General features: G+C 34.7%; 1 protein-coding gene across 3 annotated transcripts in view; it reads right to left on the minus strand.

Moving 5' to 3' along the window:
- Positions 1-20103, minus strand: part of LOC119069346 (sodium-coupled monocarboxylate transporter 1) — a 32604-nt gene extending 12501 nt beyond the window's left edge. Inside the window, exon 1 of one of the 3 annotated variants that reach the window (XM_037173416.1) lies at positions 19076-20103. The gene's annotated coding sequence lies outside the window, so the exon portion shown is untranslated. Of the gene's footprint in view, positions 1-381; positions 477-11619; positions 11625-19075 lie in introns of those variants that run through there. The other 2 variants (XM_037173417.1, XM_037173420.1) reach the window with 2 other exon arrangements.
- Between the last annotated feature and the right edge of the window lie 2300 nt (positions 20104-22403).

Genomic DNA, 22403 nt, shown 5'->3' on the forward strand with positions numbered 1-22403 from the left:
TTTAGCGGAAGTAAACAGTGAATGAATCTATTATCAAATTATGTTTTATTTTCGATCGAAAATGTTGGAAAATACTCTTTTGTTTGACGAATGTGGGTTTATCAACAATTAAACAAATTTAGCAAAGATCTGTACACTGATTGTAAACACACGCAGAACATTACACCGCACAGAATGTGTTAAACATATGAAAAATGATTCATGCAGTGGAGTTTCCAGAGTCAAAAAATTCTTTACTTTTAAAAGGAACAATTATCAATATCACGATAATCAAATTGTAAAACTTAATACGAAACAACAAACAAATTAGCAAAATTGTTGTAAATGTGAATAGTTAGGTACAAAGAATTAAATAGTTACATGTGAGTCTAGCGTAATTACCGTGACGAATGTAAACTATGGAACTTCTTAATTAGACTTCCGATGCTGTCGATTGAATAAATAATGTAAACGACACGATCTTTATCGCTTTGCTAGCCGCATTGCACTAGCACTTTTATAATGGTACTCAGCGATTAAGAGCGACAATTTAGGCCTAAACTAATTTAAATGTTGTGACCTAACAAACAGAGTACGGGATTCCCTCATTCATTTGAATATCAATGTAATGTCGAATTTTGTTGAGTCATTCACCATCCAAACATTATGATGACTTAAAAAAACATAACAAAAGAACTCGATCCATACGTAGTTCAGATACGTCATTATCAGGTACTTCGGTGAGAATAAATGTAACACTTCATCATAATCAATATAATCATGACTAACTGGTGACTTTAAAAGCATTAATTCAACAGACGTTACGTATGTCAAGCTTATGTTTAATGAATACGTCGTCATTAGTGGTATATGGTATATCGTATTATCGGTGTTTTACTGTTGTCTTGTCTGATGAGATAGACATTTTGTGAAAATATGCTAAATAAATAGCGTCGAACCTTTTGGCTGGACAAGTAACATTTTTTGTGTAATTACACTATAATGCGCCATCACTTTCGGTTTTCCAGATCGGTCCGCTCCAACAATATCATTTATTTTACAATTTGAAACACAAGGGTTTCTAGGGTTACTATTAGGATGTTCATATACGTTTTTCGAAACTGAAAATAGTAGTTTGGGAGGAGGGAACAATGATTGAAGCAAAAGTTCTAAGAAACTCCTTCCGCGTCTGAAATGCAACAAAAATGCAACGAAAATGCAACAATGCAACACTTTTGGTCTACCGTTAGTAATCATAGAAATCCGCAATATTTCAATGTCTCACTAATTTAATACTCTAGATGACTCATAACTGAAGAATACTAACTGCTCCAGTCAAATTTGACTGGAATACAAAAAAACAAGGCATCAGAACAGTCGGAGCGTTTGCTGCGACTTAGCCCCGTACGACCCGTAATCCTATTTCGTCCGTAGCCGTAATACGCCCGGAACCCTAATACGTCTACAACCCTCTAATGCGTCTGTTACCAAAATGCAAGTCAAGTTGGGCATGGTCAAATTTACTGGAAGTGTTCATTTTTAAAATTGCGCATAGCGCAATTACGAAAGCCCGTACGAAGTACCTCTCAAATAAAACCAACAATTTACGATATTATTTTAGAATTATCTCTCAAATGAAACAAAAACTAGCAAAATCGGATGATATTTACTCGATTTATGTGCAAAAAACACTTAGGACCGAGTAGCGGCCTTAGTCCAAGGGTCCAAATTTAAAACTTTTTTTGCCATCATTCTATTCGGCATTCAATTATCTCTCAAATGAAACAAAAACTAGAAAAATCGGATGAGATTTACTCGATTTATGTGCAAAAAACACTTAGGGCCGAGTAGCGGCCTTAGTCCAAGGGCCTAAATTTGAAACTTTTCGCCACGTTATTTTCGGTATTCAATTCCCTTCCATAAAAAACTAAATCTAGCAAAATCGGATGAGATTTACTCGATTTATGTGCAAAAAACACTTAGGGCCGAGTAGCGGCCTTAGTCCAAGGGTCCAAATTTGAAACTTTTTTTGCCATCATTCTATTCGGCATTCAATTATCTCTCAAATGAAACAAAAAATAGCAAAATCGGATGAGATTTACTCGATTTATGTGCAAAAAACACTTAGGGCCGAGTAGCGGCCTTAGTCCAAGGGTCCAAATTTGAAACTTTTTTTGCCATCATTCTATTCGGCATTCAATTATCTCTCAAATGAAACAAAATCTAGCAAAATCAGATGAGATTTACTCGATTTATGTGCAAAAAACACTTAGGGCCGAGTAGCGGCCTTAGTCCAAGGGCCTAAATTTGAAACTTTTCGCCACGTTATTTTCGGTATTCAATTACCTTCCACAAAAAACTCAATCTAGCAATATCAGATGAGATTTACTCGATTTATGTGCAAAAAACACTTAGGGCCGAGTAACGACCTTTGAGCCCTCCCAACAAGCTCTCGTTGCATCTTACCCAAAAACAATGTTCAGCAACTTTGTTCTACTCGTCAATACCTTTCATTTGATATATCACAAGCAGCTATTGCGTGCGTATTTCGGTAGATATCGTCGAAAGACTGAAAAACACCTATAGGGCCCTAGCTCTGGAAGGTCCGACCCTACCATGCCCATTTTCGAACTTGACCTTACTTTTGTCGATACCAATCGGGGGAAAAAAGAATTTTCAAAAAAGCTAGAGGGGTCACAGACGGACGGGCGGAGGGACGGACGGACGGACATTTTTTTATTGCGGATTCGTCATCTATGAACATAACCAAATGCTTTGCCCTTACTGTCTGCTTCCAATTCGACGTGTTACAAACGGCATATTAATCTTATAAGCCCCCAGTACTTCGTACGGGGCTAAAAACAAAAAATGGATTAGGCCTCTTTCGCGTCGCTATGTGTGCGAGCAGTAAGTCATCATCGTAGTCTGTCCGGAAAGTTTTCTTCTTAATTCATGTCGTTTTGAATAAATTTGACAAAAAGCAACAAATCGTACGCTCATACGATTATTTGCTGGATGGAAAAAAGAACAAACCATTCATTTGTAATACACAACATTTATGGTCTATTAGTGTAGAATGTCGAAGTTAAAACGAAACTTTTCATGCGGTAAATTCATGTCTCGGAAACTATTTTATTGTGTGCTAGTGATCACCTCTCTCTAAATTCCAAAATTGAGAGCCTTGAATTTCAAACTTGCTATCTATCAACTAAGCAAGGTTCTCATTCATTGTAATTAATTAAATATTTTCTAAACAATCCCTTCGACGATATTGTTTTGATCGAGTAATTTGAATTTTTAGAGGTTACCAACACGTTCAGCATAACGACAGTTTTAAACTTGCTTTATTTCAACATCACAATTATTTTCGTTCCGAGAAGAAGTCAATGAAATGAAGCGTCCGATATGTTCGGTTCGTGTAAATTGTTGTTTTGTTTTGTTTTGCGATGCTTTTTTGCAAGAAATGTTGGAGAAACAAGTATATTTAAACAAGTTTTCTATAAATATACTTCCATGGCGTGAATTCGTGTATTGAGAGGGTGTTGGAAAACGGTGATTCTTTTGGAGACTCTTGAACAAAGCCATGCGGAAAACAATCTAAGATATAATCAGTTTAATTGATAGGTCGGAATTTATTTTTATTTTTGGTGTGCTGCTTGTATTCTCAGTCAATTATTTAGGTAGTATAATAGTTGTTCATTTGAACAGTATTTAAGAAGAAAAAGCGATATTCAACTCAATCCATTTTATTTCACTGTTGCAGGGAAAATGTAGGATTTGTGCTGATGTATAGCATTGGACGTTTACATTTTTAAAGCTGCATTCCATTTGGCAATGCTAGCAGTAATGGATTTCGATAAAATTCTGTTTTGTTATCAATTTCGAGTGAAAATATGTTACAAAGTAGAAAATCGGATATTTTTTTTCTATTGTTCACAGACGCAGACGGTGCCATCATCGATTTGACTGTTAGAAAATTAACACGATAGTACACCAAACTCATTTTAACTTTTTAAGTTTTCTGTCTCAAGAATGCATGAAAATGTAAAAAGTTAAAATGAAATTACTTAAGGCAAGACTTTGGTTTATGAAATTAATTATTTATTTTTTGTTGTTGTTGTCATTATCATTAAAACTACTTGCCAGACTTCTTTGTCCAAAACTTTTACTTTACTTCGGTGCTATGCCTTATTAGCTCACTTACTTTTGCAAATAATAATACAAAGACCGGACAAAGATCTTTATTTTCTATTCAAATTCATTGTTTTATTAAAATTTCCAACTATGTAGTTCCTCGAACTTATAGCACAGACATGAATGATTGCCTTTCCATTAAAAAAAAAACTTTTAAAAAATAATTAAGTCAACGAAGGGAAAGAAGATGTTTCAAAGAAACGCAAAAAAAAAGTAATTGCTCAATTGTTTTAATCGTAATAAGGAGAAACGACGTTAATATGCACCGGATTAAAAAAGTTTTTAGAAGACGCAGCCAAGGACGTAACCAACACCTCAAGTTTTATTATTTTTAGATATAATAAGTTTCCGAACATAAATTAATATGGTTTTTTATGAGCTTACCTCAAAGGGACCAATTTTTCCACTAAGGCAGTAATCGTGAAAATATCTGCTGTGGCTTTTTCACTTAATTTACATGCGTCGAAAACAGTACTTTTCGAGTTTCAAGCACTACTGTCGACTCACTCAGTAAGTTATAACTATTTTCCTAATGCGTGTTCAAAGGCTCAAATTCGATTCCCACTCATTCACTTAAAAAGCCAGTTAGCATAAGTTAGGAACAACGTTTTTCCTAATTGACGTCGGAAAAGTTGAAAAGTAGAGTTTTTGCGTAAAGTTTGTTGATCCGAGACGAAGCAGAGGTCAACAATCACGTGAAAACGTGACTTTTTATTTTTAGTTCGAGTTACATACAATGTTTTACAAGCTGAGGGCACCAAAAAATTCTTCATTGATGAAATGAACGGTTTGGGTGCAGATGAGGAGTCATGTAATATATATTATGCACCTGTTGCCAAGATTGGTATTTTGACGTGTAGGACATTATTGCCCTAGCCGAAGGCGTGGGTCATAATGCCTACACGTCAAAATAACAGTCTGGCAATAGGTGCATATCATATTTTATCTGTCGAGAACAGACATATCGAGATAAACAAAAACTCCCTAGAGGGATAAGCTCGAGATTATCGTTCTAGACAGATAAAATTTATTATCTATCTAGAACGATAATCTCGAGCTTATCTCCCTAGGGATATTATCTCGATATATCTGTTCTCGACAGATAAAATATGGTATTACTGCCCACGCCTTTGGCTCTGACAATAATGTCCTACACATCAAAATAACAATCTTGGCAACAGGTACATAATATATATTACGTAACACGGGATAAAAATGAAAAATCAAGTTTTCGTTAGTTTATTAACCTCGGCTACGCCTCGGGTCAACAAAATTCACACTAAAACTCAACTTTTCATCTTTTTATGCCTACTTACTGAAATGCGATGAAAATTACCTACATTTCTGTGATTTTATAACCAAGTGGAAAGAGATAGGTACGTATTGGTTTCCCTTTCCCCTTCATGGCCGTAATGGCTTGACGTCATTTTTGAATGAACTCTCAGGTGGCAGGCATGAGCGCCGACGGAGAAACCTCGGCGGCGGCTAGCCGAAAAAAATTTCTCGGCGGCGGCGAAAAAGTCGGCTTGAGCCGGCTTAAAACGGCTCGGCTGGAGGTTCCTTTTAACTTTTTTTCAAAATAAAAACGTTTAGATAAATTCATGGAAAATGATCTAGTAAGCATGAAAATGAAATTGTACGGAAAGCGAAAATGTAGGTAGATTAGGTTGTTCAAAGTGCAAGTGGAACTGGTCTTGTTACAAGCAAGTCTCTAAGTCTAAGGTTCACTAACACGTCAAGTTTTATTGCCTCAAAACTTGAACTAAATGGAAAATCATGCTCCGGTACACTCATTTAACTCATTAAGAAAATGGTTTTCGAGAAGAAATCGAAAGCTCACGAAAATCAAGTAAAAATTGAAAAGAAAAAAAATCGAGAAAATTCGCAAAGATCGATAAAGTTTTCTCAAATTTGTGAATTAACTGATTGTGCGCCTTCGGCTCGTTCTGCAAAGGTCATACTTGCCAAAACAACAAACTTAGAAGCGAGGACGTAATATACCATTCTGGAAAATTCATGAAAATTCAAGAAAATTTTCAAAATTTTCTTAATTTTGAAAAAAAAAATTCAAAATGTACTTGAGCTGCTTAGGATCAACAGGAATCTCGGTTTTCAAAATTATTTCACCCATTCACCTTTCGAAATCTTTATTTCATTTTCCAGCCGTTTCAAGCCGGCTTGAGCCGTGTTTTTGGCACCGGCTCGGCTGCGGCGCGGCTTGATCAAAAAGGGCTGGCGGCGGCTTGATCGGCGGCGCTCATGCCTGTCAGGTGGTAAATAAATGAAAATTGATCAAATGTGTTGTTTGAGAAAAGTTAATTTGTAGGACATAAAAATCATTGAAAATCGGTTTAGGAATTTAATATGATATATAGGATGAGTACGCTGATGTGAATGTTGTGTGTGTATAATGTAATGAATACAAACTTAATTATCCTCCAACGGTGCCATTTGGAACAAGTTTACGTAAGTAATATTATGTAGAGAAGTGACTAAACCCACAACATATATTGAGTAATTTATTCGCTATTTTTTTTGCTTATTTTCACCAATGACAACGAGAACACCACAAAAAGTTTTGTATTTTTAACTATGCAACCACAGAATAATGTTGTACTGACACGGAAAATCTGTCGTTAAAAAAACAAGAACAACCTGTACACTGCACAGAGGTTATATTCAAATTTATATACCAAATTGACCGTACCACTTATTACAATTGGAATGTTTTATTTTTCTCAGATTGATCTGTACAACGTTTGATTTGTAGTGGTGATCCACACACTTTACTGCATAATTACTTGTTTCGTTCGATTGAGGTTAATATAAATATTTTGAACAATAATTAGTCAAATACCAAATGTTCTGTTATGTCTATAAATATTGATTGTTATAATTCATAAGCTCGTGCTGCTCGTCATGTACACAAAATAAAAGTTGTAATAATGTGTTGCTTGGAACAATATTCCAAATGTGAGCACAGCGTAAAGATGATTTTATTACGGATTACATACAGAATGAACGAAGGAAAATATTTGTTTACGTTATCAATGATCTCCCATACACTCTCTCTTCCTCAGCATCTTTTACAAAGATTTGAAGCAACTTTGATAACTTGTAAGAAGGAGTCAGTTCACTCTGTTAACGTAACAACAATAGAAAGAGAGAGAGATAGAGCAGTTTTTATTGCTTTATTCAAAACAGAAACGTAAACGTTTAGCGCTTTTGATCATGATGAGTTTTCGTACTTATGTTAATGTTACATATTTTAGTGGGAAGTAGATGCTACGCGTGTTTTTATTTTAGGGAGACCTAATTTTTCTTTTAAAAAACGATTACAGTAAGGCATGCACTCTCGCTGTTCAGAAAATATTCTCTTTGCGCATGCGCTCTATGAAAACAGAGATTACGATCCACGATTTAACACTCTCAATAATAGATTCAAAGTCACTCCGTCTCGGTCGTCGTTTTCAAAATGAAAATGAAAATGAAAACTGTTCTCTCTTTTCATTGTTATAGCGTTTCATGCTTAAATTCTCGTCGCCTCTTTTTTATTTCTCGAACTCGGGATAAAAATGAAAAGTCTCATTTTCGTCAGTTTATTGACCTCGGCTTTGCCTCGGATCAAACAAAATTCACACGAAAACTCTACTTTTCATTTTTATCCCGAGTTATGTAATGGATTTTGCCTAACTAGACTAGTGTTAAAATATCGTGACATCGTCACTTGTTTCACACTGCGTTTAAGAAAAAACTTGTTCCTTACTCATGCTCAAAGGCTTTTTTTTAGCGAATTCGATTCCAGCGCTCGCCTCCGGCTCGAGCTAGAAACTTCTTATTCGTTAAAAAAGCGTTTTAGCATGCGTTAGGAAAATAACTATTACATTCTTTTGAAACCTAGACCAATTTTCTTGTTTTCCCTAGGTACGTAATAAGTCACTTTCGACCCTAGGTAAAACAAAAGCAAGCAAAAGATATTGGGAATAAAACGGGAATCTACAATGTTAGCCTCTGTAATGAAAATAGTATTTTTTTGATATCGGAATTTTTCAGAGCACTTCGTGAGCTTGTCCTCGCCTTGGGACATAATCACATTTTTGATTTATGATCTACTAAGCGTTTGCATAGTAATTAAGGCGTAAAAAATTATTAGGAAACAACACCGCCAAAAATTATGCACATCTAGCAATTTTTGGCATCTGATTCTTTCGAATCTTATAGTCTCTGTTATACGCAATAAGAATACTATTTCAATAATGTAAGAATGAGCGACGGACAATTACTTTGTCAATTGAGGCAACTTAAGTTTATTCTAGAATTTGTGTCATAAAAAATAAAGATTTAATAAGCAGACTCCATGTCATTATAGCTTGCTTAATATTGGTCGGTAATTAACTGCAATTAGTGACGGATATAAATAAATATTAAGTAGTGACTGCAAAGCTGACGTTTAATTTTTTTTCTTTTTACAAATATTTAATGTATGAACCGGAGACTTGTCAGATATTAGTTAGACGTTTCGGATAACGTTTCTCGAACACATTACGTTATAGGAGCTTTATACTTGAATTCTGTGTTGACGATATAACTGCTGTAGAAATCCACGAAAAATTTAGGTGGAAGGAACTAAATTTGAGACTTTTTTCCTTTTCAAGAAATTATACAACCTTCACTCACAGTTTTTCAGCCTCTAAAGTTTGTGATATCCCAAACAGAGAAAAATAACAATAAAAAGTTAGCTGCGTATGTGTTCTATTTCGTTCGGCTACAACTCGCTAAATTGCCTAAAATCAATGGGTTGTGATGGAAGTTACAGATTTAGCCGCAAAATCGACTCCAGCGCCAACTTTGTAATTTTCTTTCTCGAATTTCACACGTAATAGATCTTTTAAGTTGAAAAAAAGACTAGATGGTCTGGAGGGATGAATTGACAGTTGACAGCTGTGATCGGTTCGCTTTTGGTCACTATCGTTCACTTTTCACTTTTATTCAACGAAAGTGAACACAGTCAATGAAAAGCGAACCGATCGCAGCTGTCAGCTGTCAATTCATCCCTCCAGACCATCTAGTCTTTTTATCAACTTAAAAGGTCTATTTCTGTTCAAACGGGAATAATTTTGTAATTTTACTTAAAAGATAGGCACGACCGTAATTTTTACAGAGCGACGAAGACTTGAGAAAAAAGAATCCAAAATTGACCTCATTATCATTTCCGAAACTTGAACCAGTTTCTAACAACTTACAAAAGATCGAATAATGGTCATCCAGTGAAGTTTTTGTTTTTCACATGTCTTACTTGACTGTACATTGGCACGTTAAACAAAATAGCCAATTCATTATTCAGATATTAGACATATGCATGCATGCGTCAATAACATAGGAGATATAACATTTTACGATATACTCGACGATTCTACATGTATTGTCAAGTCTATGATGTAAGAATAAATTAAAAGAGTTCAGGCAAAATGATATTAACAAAATGTTTTTGTTCGCGGAAAATTTAATAAGGCATCGGTGAACTGGAAAGCATTCGGAACAGCGTACAAAACGACACGTACCGTCAAAAGCATACTGACATAATATGAAAATTTAAAAAAAAAATGAATTTTCTTGGAAGTATCAAAGGTTTTTCAGAGAATGGCTTTTAAATTTATCAGAATTACGCTAGAAGCTACAATTTATTTAATGCGCTTCGTACTTTTCGACCGAGTTACGCGTTTAGATTTGAATTGAATCTTTCATTTAGAATTGGAAGGAAAAGGAAATTTTTTTTGGCACAGTAAGTAAGGCCCATATGGTCAGATTTTTGTGGAATACAGAAAAGTGGACGCTCAAAGCCGTGTTGTTCTATCGCAGGAGAACTACACTTTAAGAGAGATCTGCTGGGCACATATTTGTTTATCCTTAAAATTTCTGGGCTGCCTATGGCGAATACTGACCACTGGCACTATAACAATTTATTATTAAATTCCACACGAAACTTGCATCGGAGGAATAAACTATTTCTGGTAACGAAGTATGTCATATAGCTCTACGTAGCAAGTTGATCTATTTTCTCGTATAATATTTCAGCAAATATTCCATCTATCCTATGCATATACCGAGTTAAATATTTAGAATTATTCATCAAATATTTGCTAATTGACTTCAATTTTAGAAGCAATTGGCTGTTTAACGTCTCTAATTAACAGTATACGATACCCGCAAAAACTAAAACAGAACCTCAAATATATATTTTTGATGGGTCTTCCATGCGGAATACAAACGATTACCAGTGTGCATAGTGTGTTTTTATTCTACCAATTTTCTCTCAGGTTTATCCCGCTTCCCTTTTGCATATATGGTTTAATTTTGCCCGCATCAACCAATGGATTTTTGTTTCATTGATTGATTAATAGCTTTTCATCAGCATGCTACTGAAACTTTAAAATGAATGCAGTCGAACAAATTATTTTGAGTAAATCAGCATAATCAAGGGTCACATTGTTGAACTGGGTCTAAAAAAAAGGTATCGACAACTGGACGGAATGTCAAAATGAACATCAATAAAACTTAAACAATTCTACCATCATGGGTGCTCGTTGTAAAACTGCACAAGAAAATGTGCTAAAAAGGATGTTAGTTAAACTGAGACTTTTTTGTATCATAATACAAAAACATACAAAATCATGCACCGAAAGTTATGCGAAACGATTGTTCATAGTAACCATCAAACATTCAAAGATTGGAAAATGAACTTTTGAATAGATATGAAGGCGAATAGATTCCTCCCTTTTTATTTGTTCTTTTCTGTTTGTTGTATCATGACGCATGTAAAATCTAGTACATTACATGCATGAAGAACCACCACTGGGATTCAATGTGTCGGAATTGGTATACCTTGCAAATCATTTTTACTTACGTTTGTATGTTATGCCTTATGTTCAAACAAACCGAGCAAACATGTAAAAATAATTCTCTCTGTATACGAATTCACACCTATTCAGGAATCTCGTGTGTTTGTTCCATGCGATGTAATAGTTATTTATGCCACTCAGCATCTTAAGAGTCAACTTGCCAAAACTTCGAACAACTTAAAAAACAAGCCATCGGCGATTTTTGGACAGTAATTGAATCAGGGGACCCTCCTGAGTCATTTGCAACAAAAAAAATCCTTGAAGTAATTATGTTTTCACGCCAGAAATCGTCAAAAAATGGTCTGCACTAGGGTGACCAACATAGTTTTTGTTGCATATCACCAACAATAAGTGTTGCATTTATCTGAAATTACGGTGGTTGGCAGAGGTGTTGAGGACGCATGTGTTGGCCTTTAAAAGATTTCGAAATTTTTCGTGTATGTGGTGCAGCAGCTATTTTAGGGGGAAAAAATTCCAACTTTCGGATATGGGTGTCGTTGGATAGGTAGTGACCTCTACTATCCATGACACCATAAACCTACAGCACCACGACTTTCGTTGAGCTTCAATTTTGATTGAAGTGTACTAACACAAAAATTCTTCAGACTTCCAATATTCTTAGCGTCTAGTTTAATTTTTCTGACGAATTAGACATTTTTAAGGCAGGGTTGGAGTTACTGCCAACTTCCGCTTGGGGAAATTTTGTTTGGGGCCTACAAAATTTGAAAAAAGTCAACTAATTCAATTTTGTCGTATAAAAATTCATCTGTACTTCGGGTGTTCAGTATGGCCAGTGCGGCACTGTATCAAGTGTTTACTAGCATATTATGATCATATTTTGTACGTTGGCCACTTACCGGAAGGATTTGAAATTTTTCACAAATTCACCAATACGTAGAATTTGACATATTTCAAAATCCTTCCGGTAAGTGGCCAACGTACAAAATATGATCATAATATGCGAAGTACTTTATTAGGCTCGAGATGTGTAATTATGACACTAAATGTCATAAATAACTATTATTCAACTCATGTAATCATACATTTGCATACATTTGTATGTTTGATAACAAAGTTGCGTTCAATTGGAAGAAAGAAACAAGTTCAAGAAACAATAGCGTTTTCGTGTGAATTTTGTTCATCCGAGGCGACGCCAAGACACGAAAACAAGACTTTTCATCTTTTTATACCGAGTTTTCATTCTGAGGACGTCAAAATAAGTGCTTGAAACATGAAAAGTACGATTTTCGACGCGTGTAGCTAGCATGTAAATGTCATTGATGAATATATCTAAATTTAAAGCTGACCAGTGGCGTTAGTGTTCATTTATTTTCTCTTTCTCTTCTTCTGTTTTTGTCTATGTCAGCAATTCATTATTACACATTAAACGGCATAAAACAGAAGCTCAATCCTTCTCCCTCTTAACAAAGTAGCGCACAGCTACACTAGTCTAATACTCGTCATTTCCAGCTCGTTTGCAGTAGAACCACAAACCATTGGGGAATAATATATTTATGGAAATATCCTATTTTCAGAAAGGATACTGTAAAAAATTCTGTGATTAGTGGTCTGTACCTATCTAATTATATTTTGTCCTTCATCCGAAGATAACTTAGTCATCAAAATACGTTGAAGGTGATAAAAATAGCAACGTTATTATCACTGTTATGAAATTGTAATCAGCATGTTTCGGAATTAAAACTGAGTGTTTGTTTGGATCGAGGGGTTGCTCGCTCCTTTTTTCGAAGTGATTAACACGGACGAAGTGGTTAATCACTGATTTACCAGTGGTTAATCACTGATTTACCAGTGGTTAATCACTGATTTTTTAATTATTACCAGTGTTAATCACTGATTTACCAGTGGTTAATCACTGATTTACCAGTGGTTAATCACTGATTTACCAGTGGTTAATCACTGATTTACAGTGTTAATCACGTGGTTAATCACTGATTTACCAGTGGTTAATCACTGATTTACCAGTGGTTAATCACTGATTTACCAGTGGTTAATCACTGATTTACCAGTGGTTAATCACTGATTTACCAGTGGTTAATCACTGATTTACCAGTGGTTAATCACCGATTTAACAGTGGTTAATCACTGATTTACCAGTGTTATCATTGATGGCTTATCAGCAAGTGGATAAACAAACAGTGAGTGACCTAAAACGTATAGAAACTGGAACCTCAATAACTGAGCATCAATATTTCGTCTTCTTGTTTGGGAAAAGTCTTATACATGAATGCAGTGAACATCGTTAAATCTCTCTTTAAAGTTTTGATCATGAGTCAAGTTCTAATTAATTATATTGCTCATTCTTGCAAACGATATTGATGATAATTACGCAGGGCTGGGTCTCGGTAGCTGCTGCTCTAGTCCTTACTAGGTAAAAAAAGATAACACAACATCGTCACAGGCTGACTGAATGACATTTACAAACGAGATCTACAGAAAGACGTTATCTGTACTAAATTCTAGACGCAAACAAAATTACAACAACAATCTGATAATATATATTATCTGTCGAGAACCGATATATCGAGATAAGTAAAAACTCCCTATAGAGATAAGCTCGAGATTATCATTCTAGATAGATAAATAGAATAACATATGTGTTGCGGTTGTATTTCGAACCCGCGACTGGCAATTCAATAATTCAATGTGAAGTTTCGACTTACTTAGTTGTTAAAACTTCAATATTTCAGGCGAAAAAAAACTTATGGAAACCAAAAATTAAAGATTTTGAAAGTTTTCCATCACTTAAAAATTTGGATTTCGGAGTTTTGTAATTTATTTCCACAATATATCTTTCACCTGACACCGAAATATAATCAAGAGACTATCGATCGTTTTACACTTTCAACTGCTTCCTATAACGTGTACCAAACGCTACACAGACCTATGTCAGGGGCAAATAGACAGTACTCGTGTCTCTCTTCTTCTTACCAACAAAAAAACTGATAGGTCGCAGTCCAGTCCATTTCAAACATTGTTAAACCGTCTGCAGATCAACTTCAGTGAGTTTTTGACGCATTTGTTTTGTTCCGAAGTTTCATGATTAACCAGTGATTAACGTGATTAAACCAGTGGTTAATAAGAGTGAGCAACCCCTCGCATTGGATGCAATCATCGTCATTAAAAATGTAAAGTTAAAATTTCTTATTTCTTTCAATGTACCTACTTACATGTTTGTTTATTAAATTTGAGAATGTGCGATGCTATAATCACTTTACGAATGTCAAGTTATACCGATAGATGGGTGACCTCCTTCTCATATAATACAATATTATATGAAATAATAAAATATCCCCCGTCAACAACGTTGCAGTATGGTCGATTTGTGTATCGTTTTGTTGTTTCTTTTTTTTTTAAATTATTTCAATTGCTTGAATGCAGCAAAGGCGTTATGCACCAAATACCAAAACAAATGTTTCAACTTCAATGAACAAAAATGTTTGGAAAAACTACAATTATTTCACCATTGCGCTCATTAAAAATGCCATCATTCAGACATTTCTACTATCAGCGAATATTTATTTTCTCTCGAAACACAATGCTATAAATAATGAAAGAGTGATGCTCGCTGAAAGACTGCAGGCGTCATATAATAGTGGACATCAACAATAGTAGATGGAATAAGTAATGACGGGTGTTAAGCAGAAACATATGAAAAGTAAAAAGATTGATTTACAATGGTGGTAACCATAAAGTTCAACGGTTGGAATTCTTAATTATTATCATGCATCAAATCACACCGATGCCGCCGAGTGTATCAGTAACACTGCTAAAACGTTCAAATTTTCATAACACCGAAACCACAAAGACAAGTCGAAATTTTTATGGGGTAGCGTACACTCTTATAGACTCCACGTAATTTATGAACGTCTCCAAATCTTAATAATGTCCGCGGGACTGATGTGTTTACAACGTTTTGATGACTCGAATACCGTTCGAAAATAAGTAATTAGCATATTTCATACGCACTCCATTGGAAATGTCATTATTCGTTGTTGGTAAAGTCGGCCAATTTTAAATTGGTACACGCATTTTAACGATTTATTTCAAATTAACATTTATCTCCAATGTTATGCCACAGGGCATGGATTGGAGAAATTGTTATTGAGGTGCGGTGAAAATTGCAGGTCAACACAGAACGAGCAAAATGTCTAAACTGTTTCATGGTCGTTGGAAGCTGTTACGTAGAATCAATAATGTGAGGTATGGGGAACAGAGCATATTATTAAGTCGAATTGAATTCTCGTCTTCGGCTCGATTAAACCAATTCCATTTTCCTCAAGGAACTTTACTTCACAACTTGAAAATTTCTCTTTGGTGAGCTTTCAAAAAACGAGACCGAATGCGATAAAACTTAGTATATGATGTCAGTCAATCGTTGTTCAATCACTGCCGAAGTTTAATAAAATGCGTCTATTCATTGACAGAGTCCCGAACTTGGTTTATCTGCGGTAAATACTTTCCGCAGATGCAGTTGTGCACGCAAATCTAAAATGCAACAAAGTATCGGAATAATGCTCAAAATCCGTACAACGCTTCAGTCATGTCATAATTAAATTGTGATGATGAGGAAGGGAGACACTGAATGCAATTTGAAACAATTCGCATCGCACGCTCTATGAGTAAGCACAGTCACCAACGCGGTAATGTCAAGGAAGCCAATTTCGTTTAGAATGCACTTTCGGTGGAAGAAGATGAGGGGTGATGTGGTTGTAGGAACATCAAAACGAGAAGATGGGAAGTGTCTGTTCCAAAAATTTTGTGCTAAAAATCAAGGTTCTGAAAGAACAGGTTCAGACACTTCTGAGTTGATCACGAACTCGGTGAACGCGGTGAACCACAAATTTTGACAATTTCGACAGGTTTTGTTAAACACACTCATTTACAGATTGCTTCTAGTTTTCTTTTCACACAATCTATAGACTGTTATGATGAGAAAACCGAAGGCTAGTTATTATAACTTGCGTTGGGGTACTTGTCAAAGTATTTGCCTCTCCTTCAACGTGGTACATTGGTAGCGAGAGGACAGAAGACCAGTTAATTTTAACTTGTCTTGGGGTAGTTGTCAAAATATCTTCTTCTCTTTCATCATACCACTCTATGATGAGTGTGTTTAACAAAATCTGTCTAAATTGTCAAAATTTGTGTTTCACCCGCCTTCGTTAAGACACTTGTTTTTTCAGAACCTTGCTGAAAATAGCCAAAATACTGAACACCTGGCATGAACGGCGCCCTTTCCACTGCAGTACACTGTTTTATTTTGATATTTTACTTATTACTTCAACCAGCAATAAATAATTCTGATGTAACCGGTGTGACGGTTTCTGATAACGATGTTAAATTAATGTATTTCACGCCACATTTGCTTAATTATGAATAATCAGAATGCAGAATTATTCATTTATTGGATTACACAGTGAATAGTGCCACATACCGCATATTGGGGTAACTCAGGTGTGTGAGGTCTACGCATTTTTCCCATGCATTATGGTAAGCAACGAGTAAAAGTACGATTGTAAGCAAGCCCACCGACTGGAGTTAAAGCAACGTGTGCATTTAGCTGTCCCTATTACTCAAGTTGTTCTGATTATGGGAAGTGACATGCTTTTTATTAAAGAAAGAAATGTAATTTTCGCCTTAAAATTCGCTGAAAAATATATGCCGAAGAACGAAGGACAGAAGTACGGAAGACTTGCTGGTAACAGAAAAATTTGAAGAATATTTAGTAAGTAACGTCAATAATTCATTGATTTTGTTGTTAACTATCTATGTCAACAAATCTGTGAATTGTACAGATTGCGTGGATAGCATAATTTTCGATAACAACCAAATACATACTATAGGTTATCTATTGATTCATTGTCAATGATAGCTACACGATATATGATAATTATATTGCTAAATATAATAAATTATGAAGCAGCGGCTTTTATTTCTTGTATAGAAAAAAGAGTTAATTTCGTAACTCTGTGAATCTTTAATTGTTTAGTAATAACATTGAATGATTTGACTGTTTAACGCAGTCAATAGCTTTTATGTGAATGATTGATATTTCTTTATGGATGAGAAAATCATGATTGATTTCTCTAAATGTTAATTCGATTTTCATGACCCTCACCCACTTAACTTATTGATAAATGCCACAATTTATGAATTCATATTTAAGCAGAGAAAAAAAATGTTTCATTCAGCCGTCAGAATCAAATCATCTTTCTACAGCGAATTCTAATAAGTGAGACTTGTAATCTGTCCTAAAATGTTGGTGGAATTCTTGCCCAATCGTTTGCATGTTTGTGTTAATTATGATACAATTTTGTTAATTACGACCTTAAATATTTTTTTTAATGATTCCTTTCAATTGACCTTAACGATCTATAATGTTACAAAAAAAATAGTCTTAGTTAAGAAGAGATTCTGTGACAGAATTTTTTTTAATCCGTTAAATCTATAAATGTTAGATCATAAATTGGTTAGTGTCGTTGGTTTTACGCTCGACAAATTTAAAATGAAAGTGAAATAAAATGATCGATTCTGGTTTTTGGCAATTGAAATTCACTCGATCATTTTATTTTGCTTTCATTTTAATTGCGAAGAATTCTTCACTTCTAGACAAAACGCTAAGTTTAACAGCAGACTTAAATGAATTAAAAACGATTCTTCTCACTTCCTAGCTAATTTCATTTATACTCTTTACACGCTAGCACTTAAGCAGGTTTTGACGTGTTCGATCTCGAGTGCGGATACGGAATGTAGATGATATCATGGCTGCGTAAAGCATGTCCGTTTGTAGCAAAACGAAAATTGTTTTTCATGCGCGCGTTGTGTTTTGCCTTATTTTTTCCACTCAATAGGCCGTGAGAAAAATGTGTTTTCGTGACGACTGGTCGAATGACATTTCTAGTGAGTAGAAGTGCAGCACTTTCTCTCCCGACGGGAGAAAATTGAACTTTTCTTTATGTTTTCGAAAATGGTATGGAGAATTGGTGTTTTCGTTTCGTGGAGAATGCGCTTATAAAAAACGTTGCGCTCACCAACGTTCTCCAACGTTGTGTTGGAGAAATAGGAAATTCCAACTCGAGCAAAATTAGAATTGTTAGAATTTCCCATTTTCTCCCCTCTGTAAACAAATCCAACAAATTCACCACTGAATTGACCAATTTGTACATAATGCAAACCACCTCAACTGTGGCCAGTAGTGCAATACAAGTAGGCTATAGATGTGAATCTAAGTAATCGAAACATGGCCGTTACACACCTGTTCTGGGGTACCTGAAGCTCCTTCATTTTCGTAGCCATATAAGCAGCATGCATTGCAAATGGCTTTAAACGTAAGCAAAATAAAGTTGTTTGTCTTTAATTTCCGGATAAATTTTCCATTTCACTACATTAGTGTGATGAATGGGCCTGATCAATTTCTTGACGTGGTCCTCATGGTTGTTAAATTTAAGGTTCTCATCAATCAGTAGTTGGAGATATTTGTAGGTTCTGACTCTTTTGATTGGTGTGCCATCTGAGCAAAAAATTATTCTGGAAAATGCGACGAATTGAACCGTTTTTTTTTTGTAAAGTGAATTAACCCTCCTGCTACTGCAGACACTCATTTCTTTTGTCAGACGTAAAAAAGCAGTAACGTTTTGACCACTACCACCGGACAATTTTTTGCTTAGATTTAAATTCTATATCGATAAAAAACGTAGAAAATTCGAGGCATTAGACTTTGAGGAGCGATTAAAAATAAACTGTCCATTTTAAAGGCATGTTGTAGAACAATTTTTTGCAAAAAATGAGAACCTGCATCGATTAAAAATAGAAAAACTAACTACAAAAGAAAATATTCGGTCCCTGTTCTCATTGAACTTGTAAAATTTATAGCAAATGAATTTAAAAAAATTCTAACACCACTTCTCACATAGTTTTAATGACTGTGCTTTTCAGCGCTTTCATAAAGTTTAGTTTACATTTAAAAAATATATTCAATCACTTACATTGATATCAAACTTTTATTATCCGATTACGTTTGTCCACCGGCCACCGATATACAATTTGGATATTGTCAATTTAAATACGACAAAAAAAATGTTTTGCTATAAAAAGCTCGTATACACACACAATCTCACTCTTTCTCTCTCTCCCTCTCTCACCCCTCGACGATACGAATTACTTTAAATATTTAACGTTGCTGGTGCTTCAATATTCAACCTCAATGTACGGTTTAATTATTCGACATAGATAAATAAAAAAAATAAAAACAAATTTTTAAGTGTCTGTGAGTGATAAAATTCACGAGATAAATCAAAATTCACTATTCATTTCCAGCGTAGAGACAATAATATGATGCGATTGTTATCACACTAATTAAATCTTCATAAAATTTGTCATAAAATAGATTTGTTGAGTTTGATTGGCTGCATAATTACATATACTTAATAGGCAACAAAATATTATTATCACCAGTCACAATACACTGGGGTCTGTATGCATATGTTATGTTAACGGATTGTTTTGCTTTTCTTAATTCAATATTTTCTTTCAATGCAACAACGGAAACGATTTTCACAAAAGCAGCGAAAATGCAATACAAAAAACAAAAACAAAAATATCTCAGAGAAAAAAACAATTTCAAATGCAAAAATAATTGCACCTCGGACTTGAATGCAAACACTTATTACACTTACAATAATTAGCAACGGTTTAAGGTTCGTTTTTTTTTAAATTTTAAAGTAATAACAAGAATAAAAAAAAATCAAATTCAACCACAAACACAGAGAGATTATCGCGTGTGTCGTACTGTTATGATATCGAGTTGACTTCAGACTGGTATATAAATTAATAAAGAAATATTTACAAAAGTAAAATTTCATCGATCTTGCAATGATTCACTATGGATCTTTTTCTTATGGATATTTTTGTGGTACTGCGTATAATACCACACTGCATTGATAATATTGAAACCGGTACACAGCCCAACTCTATTTTACTTTACTAGCGTACCGAATGAATATATATGTATGTTTTTGGTCAGCGCGAGATTCGTCTGCAACATCATGTAGCAAACTCGTTTCAGATTATTATGAACTTAATAACAACAACAACAAAATCAGAAAAAAAATTAACAATTTTTTTCTTCTTCTTCTTCTTCTTCGTCCGATACGAAATAGTATTTTTCCTAACTAGTGGTGAAATATCGCTTATTTCCCACGTCGTCTAGGAAAAACGTTGTTCCTAACTTATGCTAAAAGGCTTTTTTAAGCACTCGTTAGGAAAATAACTATGGGGTAAAAAGATGAAAATTTGAGTTTTAGTGTGAATTCTCGGCTACGCCTCGGATCAATAAACACACGAAAACGAGACTTTTCATTTTTATCCCGAGTAATGTAATGGATCGGAAGTAGTGCTTGAAACATGAAAAGTACGATTTTCAACGTATGCAGCATGTAAAAGTTGTTTACGTGTACAGATATCCGAAAATATAAACTTAATATTTTGTTTTTGGTTCCGTAATATATCTTAAAGCGTATCTGCATATGTGCACAAGTAAACACCACACATTATTATGTATGGCAATGGCATGGCTTTTACAAAAGATACAAAAAAGCAAAACAAAAAAAAAGAGTATCCAACTGGGTAAGTTGTGTATTTCTTTTACCATCAAATGTAGCAAGTAAATAAAAATTCATCTGAGGAGTGGAGAGATATTGATTGTTGATGCTGAGGATACATTTCGACTTATATTTGTACACACAATATAACTACGTTTTTAATGCCTTTGCAATAAATCGGCTTTTTTAATACCCATAATGTATAATACTTCTTCTTCTTGGAAAGTGTATAAATTGTATGGGTAAAATAATATTTTAGAAGATGTGCACGGTGGACAGTCGGTTTTAAAGCCAATTTTATGTGCTGGCAAGATTTCGATCAAGAGATTGTGTGTATTAAGGTGAGGTCGGTTACCCGAACAGTGAACTGAACAGTATTAACCTTAAAAGCATAAGTATTAATGACCACCAATGTTCGCAAATGCTAAATTCATGGAACAATGGCGACATTATATACCGGGGTCGTTAAAACACAAAATACAACTGGAAATAAAAGCTTCAGTTGACGAAGAGAAAAGCGACAAATTTTTGTATCGACAGTAAACATAATTCTTGACACCGACAGGCTTTCCGCTTAGAAATGTTTTTAGGAGTTCGCAGGTCGAACATCATAATCAAATGAATAACCAACGAACACAAATATAGACTGTTCTTTCAGGTCACAATTGGCCAAATTCCCGTTAAATAGTTGTTTGTTGACCGAAGGAAGAAAATAGCATATTACAATAGCGAAGTTTCGTATTCAGAGCGCAGCGATGGCCGTGAATCGCTCAAGTTGGAATTTACTATTTTCTTCCTGAACACAGCATTTTTCCACGAAACAAAAACATCAATTCGTTTCATAACTTTCACATTTAAAACAAAATGAAAGTTAACAGCTCGGAAGAATTTTTTTTTTATTATCTACCCAAACCAAAACAAAGGGGTAGAAAATAGACATTTACATGCTACATGCGTCGAAAACCGTACTTTTCATGTTTTAAGCACTTCTTTCGACGCCCTCAGCATGTAAAATCCATTACATAACTCGGGATAAAAATGAAAAATCTCGTTTTCGTGTCTTTATTGACATCGGCTTCGCCTCGGATCAACAAAATTCACACGAAAACTCTACTTTTCATCTTTTTATCCCTAGTCATGTAAAATACTATTACATGCTTTTGATTTGAAATCATAGATTTCCCCACGGCAGAAAATGGCACTACTAGAGAAAATAAGAGAATTGGTTTCGGGATAGGAATGAAAAGGCCTCGAAGCGCCAGTAAAACATCATTTTCTCATGATCTTTTCAGTTGAGACTCAAGTCAGTATTTCCCTAGGTTGATAAATAGGAAATTGTTTCATGCTTTTGGCAAAAGTATGAAAAGTTGTGTACGCACTTGTTGGGAACGGTTTGTTTTAGGCACTTCCGCCACTTCGTTCAGGCTACAAATTGCCTAAAATATACCGTTCACAACATATACGTAAATTAAAAATTTTTTTTCTTTACCGTGAATTACTCTACGAAAAGAAAACTCTTTCGAGTACTGTGGAACGACAACAAATTCAAAACAAATTTTACGCGCCTTATTGTTCCAACATTAAAATTTTTTTTATATTCGGGAAAAAATTCCCCGAAAACGACAATTTTATAAAACGATTTTAATGACACAATCCAAAAGGTAAAACAAACATTTCTTCCCTCGAACACTCCAGAAAAAGTAACCGATCACAA

Source organism: Bradysia coprophila (genome assembly GCF_014529535.1).
Source record: "Bradysia coprophila strain Holo2 chromosome X unlocalized genomic scaffold, BU_Bcop_v1 contig_26, whole genome shotgun sequence".
NCBI classification, from domain to species: Eukaryota; Metazoa; Arthropoda; class Insecta; order Diptera; family Sciaridae; genus Bradysia; species Bradysia coprophila.